The sequence below is a fragment of the Polyergus mexicanus genome, unplaced genomic scaffold (assembly GCF_030449975.1).
Source record: "Polyergus mexicanus isolate NDT 795.1 unplaced genomic scaffold, iyPolMexi1.0 SCAF_3, whole genome shotgun sequence".
Classification (NCBI taxonomy): Eukaryota; Metazoa; Arthropoda; class Insecta; order Hymenoptera; family Formicidae; genus Polyergus; species Polyergus mexicanus.
In genome coordinates this window covers 7,602,494-7,608,222 of record NW_027223323.1, presented here as the reverse complement: position 1 = coordinate 7,608,222, position 5,729 = coordinate 7,602,494, and positions in this window count along the sequence as shown.

The window sequence follows — 5,729 nt, the reverse complement described above, 5'->3', positions numbered from 1 at the left end:
TCTTTTGTCGAAAAATGCGGTTATATTGGCGTTAAAATTGAGATGTAATTTGCCGTTTAAGAGACAAAATAAGGCAGTGTACAATGACAGAATAATGCTGACGCATCGCTGACACCTGATCCTCCGATCAATCCTCCTTAAGGATCGCTTCGGGGGCGTATAAATTCTTGGATGTTTTTCCAGCGCGACGTTGATGAATAGCGCGTTTATCACGAAAATACAAAACGGGTGTCAAAACGGGAACGCAGTCATGAAGCCACGAGTGATGTTTGGACGAGACTGGTCGCGGGACGACCTTGCTGTGTGGATGATCCTTAAGAGGGAGGACGATTTCTCGCGCCCTGAAGATTCGCATGACTGGTTTCGCGTGAACGAGCGATCGAGTGAATGAGTAAACGCATCCAATTAACAGAGATTTATTAACCCAACAAACTCCCTTATCGAAATTAACCTTAATTAAAAGTTAACTCTCCATTAGCTCTTCATTTTCTTTCGACTCGCTTGTCGATATGTAAATATCATATAATATTAAGTAATTTTGCAGTTAATTTTATAACAATCTAATTTTACAATTTATGTAACGAGAATTGGCTTTGTTATTTAATTAGCATTAATTCTAACGTTTATCAAGTTATCGCAATATTTGAAATTTTTATTTCTCTTTTTGTTGTTTAAAATTATTCTTCAAATATTTTAATCTTTTGATTTTCTAGTTTATTATTTGTGATATTATAACTCTGTCAGGTTTACCTTGTCATGTCTCATCCTTGAAACAGTTGTAAAGAGAATTGCTCTGACACTATAACTTTTTCCCATTTTCAACTGCTCCAGACAAGTTTAAAAACACTTGTTTAAAGTAATTAGAAAAAATTAATAAACGCTTTAACCGTTGCACTTTTCAATTATATCTCAAAACTCTATCGAGTCTCTTATTCTTAATTCACAAATGTCTTAACAAGTATCCGCGTAGGGCTACACACTGAAAGACACTTAAATAAATTTTCCAAATTTTAACACAATTTCACATCGTATCTCTTCTTCTAATCACACTGTGTCTCCAAAACCGAAATTCGACAGGATCGGTTCTATGACAGAGCAGCGAGAAAGGTCCCGACGTGGTATGACACTTCGTGTCGAGGACGTTACTTTTGAATGTCCTTGTTGACGGTGGTGAAAGAAACGGAGGATATATACTTGGCGCGAGATCTAGCCGAGAGTGATACCACCGGCCACTCTGAAGAAGAAGTACCGTGTGCGGATCGCACACGGCCAAGTAAAACGAAGACAGGAGAGTTGAAATGGTAAGGGACAGCGGAGAGGCCGAAAGAGAAGTAGAAGGAGGATGAAGGGAGAGAGGGGAGGATACTCCGCGTCCTTTGCCATGGGAGGGAGACAGAGGTCCGTCAGAGGACCCGCAGCACCGAAAATGTGGTCATCTGGGACCTCTTCGTTTCTTCTCTCGTTCCTTTTTAGCCCCCTAGCTAAAGCTATACCGCTTATCAACCTTTACATCTATCTGCTCATCCCTTCACAATTTAAAGTTTTTATATTTCATTAATAAAGAATGAATATTGGAGTCTTTTATCAGCGAAAATATGAAAATTTCGTTTTTTTCGGCGAAATATATGTATATGTATATGTATTTATATTTGAGGGAACACACACACACACACACACACACACAATAGAAATCAAGAAATGTTAAAATATTCTATTAGAATCCTAATTCTGCAGTCATAAAGTGAAATGTTTTTTTCCTTAAATTTATAAATAAATTCAAACGAAATTAATATAATATATTCTTCAAAAACTTTCATTTCTAAAATTTTAAGATTCTTGCAAATAATTGCTATATTTCTCACGAGATTTTAAAATAAAAGAAAGATCTGAGGTACCAGTGATTGAACGGCTATTGATAACGCGGCAAGAAATCTCACGCCTTTACTCGGAGAACTAATCTTTTCGGGTGACACGTTGATCCTGAGGTTGCACGGGTCACCGTGAACGATCACTTGACAATTGCATCGTCTTTGGCTAAGATCGCGCACGAAACAGCGGATTGAAGACTTTCTTGCATCATCATCACCCTCGCCTCGCGTTCTTAAGGCATAATGCAATGGTCTTTTATTGCGGTAATACGAACATCAACCGGTAACGATCGTTGATAAAGAAATGTGTGAACGCAAGTACTGAGTCTGGAAGCATTGCTGTCTGTCATCGTCAAATGAATAAAATTCCTCTTTTACTAATCAGCATGAAAAAGATTGAAAATCTCAAATTATATGGTATATTCTCCTAAAAAGAAATAAATTTAAATTTATTTCTCCTAAAAATAAATGCCTCGTCACATATAAGCTCTTTGCAATTTGTGACAATGCAATTTTGGGTACTTAGCTTCTCCTTCGGGATAAACCCTCCAGGTACTGAGCCTTCCCACCAACGTCAAGGTGTACCCGTTGGGAAGGTTATTTTATATATTTTAATTTTGTAATATGATATATATATATATATATATATATATATATATATAATCTGTAATATATTTTATAATTGAAAGATTGACCAAGAAACTATATTTGGATAAATTAATTTAATATTTTTTATTATTTCACGCAAAATTTTCATATTTTAAAAAGACATTTTTTAAATTGAAATTTTTTTAACTGTAGTTTATTAAATATTACAATATATAACACAGGGAAATAAACAGCGCGCCCTTTGTAATACTCCAGTGTATTAAGAAAATATAATATTGTATTTGAAAAACACAAAAGTATTTTTAAACACTATTTAACATTGTAACTCGTGTTCTTATTAAAATCTAAAATGCAAAAGAATCTTAGTTCTTTAAAAGATCTTAGAATGCAGAAAAAACGAATTTTTTTTTTCTTAAGATCTTTGAAGTTTAAAAAACTCATTACGTTGGCGGAATTTATAACTGAGATATTAATTTTTTTAATTTGCATATATATACAATATATATATATATATATATATTTATAATATACGTTAGAATGTTAGAAAATAAACATTAAGAATTTCATTAAATCAGAAAATTAAAAGTACTCTACTAAAGCTTCGCGAATATTTTAGCATAGCGTTTCAAGACGGAAAGATCAAAGAAATATGAATGTCTCAATGGAATCGTTAATTTCATGATTTTTTACAGGCTTCCAATGCATTGCTACTGTCTACAGCGGTATCGACAACTGGGTCTGAGCTTCCCTCAACGAAGGACCTTGTATTATGGTAAACGAGACATCGGTGGTAGACTGCCAGTCAAGAATGCCCCTACTCTATGGACACCATCTACTTTCTTTCTCTCTCTCTCTCTCTCTATCTACCTTCTTTTCTTCCTGTACTTTGCGCTCTTCTTCGTAACCGCTGTTTGCAGCAGCTTTGTCGCGTTCATTTCCTCTTTACCGTCGCGGAACCCCTAATGAAAGCCCTTCCTCCAACCATCAGATTAACACCCACGTGACACCCGAGGGACACGGCGCGACATAATAAGAACGAGGATAAAAAAATACTTTAATTTTAATTTTCTCTCTCTCTTGTAGTTTTCGCAATTTAAGGGCAATTATTTACAATTATTTTACAATTTTTGTCCAACAATTAAATTTTTAATTATTTTAAAATAATTTTACGAGCAAAATGTTTCTCTTAAACATATTAATTAATTATAAATAATTCCGGTTTACGTAAGTTTACAAAATTATTCAACATATAATATTAACATAAGATAAGAAAAATTTCAGAAACCTGAAATTTTAGCGAAGATATTGAAAAGAGAAAAAATTGAAGCATATTATTTTAAGAAATATATAAGGGAAATGAAAGATATAATTCGTATAAGACTTCCGGACTTTGCGGTTAACGCTGTTAATCCGTTTAACGTTAATTCCGCGCGGCATGACAACTTGTGACGCGTAGCACGCTCGTTATGGCGGGCTGACTATCTCTTATAGGGACACATGATGATAATTCAATTACGGTCGGGTACACACGTTGAATAGCTCGTGCGCATGAATATTGGTTTCACATGCGGAGCGTAGGGACGGGGGACAACACATGCTATATTTACTCTAATGGATAACGAATGCGTATGACGTAAAAGAACGTCCCGTGAACGACGTTTGAGGCGATCTGCTAAACAGATTGGTATAACAGATGCTCGTAGATAAGCCAAGCGCATGTGTCCGCGCACATCATCGACTGTTCCACTGAAATCTTACCCAAAAACTGTTTTTCGGTAATTGCATATATTGAAATACCGTGATTCATTTAACAAAATCTTTTATAAAGGAAGTGAAAGGAAGATAAACATTTTTTTAATTTGAGATACAAGAATTTAATAAGAGTAGAATTTTATAAATTAAGATTCCATTAAAGGATTATGAATTTCGAATCCAAGATGCCAAATAAGTTTTTCTCCCTATTATTTTATCATCATTAAAATAATAAGAGATATAAAAGATATTGCTTAAATTTATCAACTAAAATATAAAATAAAAAATTTTTATTAATTAATTTTATTTTTGCAGAAAAAAGACGACAAAATTTAATAAATACTAATCTCATCGTTAGCAATTTTGCTATATAAAATTGATTATGACGATATCTTTTAAATAATTTCGACAATGTGGAAGATTTATTGTTTGGAATATAAATATACGTGAAATATTTTGCACTACATTTAATTAAAAAAGATAATAACCAATATTATTTTAAATATCATTTTCTGAGCGTTGTATGGGCGGATTGCATTCATTAAAATACAAACGTTTCTGCATATTAACGAGCAGATATCATATCAAGTTATCTATTTTGTCTGATAATATCATTACAAATTAATTTGCATGTTATGTCGCAGACATATACCGCATAAAAAATACATCCGCATCATTAATATCATAAACTATAAAATTTTAACGCAGCTTCACGAATAGCTCCAAGTACAATAAAAAATAATGATTTATTATAATTATTTAAATAATTACTTGGAGTTAATTAATTAAGGTTTTTTAGCTTTCTAGCATTCCAGACAAATGTTTCAAATTCTGTTTTCAACACCGTCATTTTTTAGAAACGTTTTATTCGAAAGGTTTCTAGAATTCTAGAGATAAATCCTCATACTTGTTCATAAAATTGTATTTTATGTACCACAAAATAAATAACAAAGATTTTTCTCTGCATTCTCGGCGCCTGTTTATTATTTATTTTATAATATATGTTTCAACCGCGAGAGAGAGAGAGAGAGCGAGATGCTGTTTTTTGCAACACCAGTATATGAAATTATTTTCACACCAGTAATCGCGTGCCGGGCTTGAATTTTGATAGTAATGATATTTAATCAAAGCAAAACCTTGTGTATATATATATATATATATATATATATATATATATATATATATATATATTTACATATATAACTATCTATTTTTAAAAAGAAACATGTAAATTTGATTATTTAAAAATATAGAAGTTTATTATTGCCGTTTTCCGATGTTAATTAATTATCTCTATAAATGTTTTGCATCAGTGAAGATCTGTCATTCAACAAAAATCATATAATTTGACAGCTTGAATATTGAAAGAGTTAATATAGTATGTAAATGATTTTATTCGCTTGTTAAAAGTTTAATATCACTGCTTTTAGAAAAAATTGTAATACACCTCTTTCAAGTTTGCAGTAATATGTTGAAAAGCTGTCATCTCAGAGATTACCT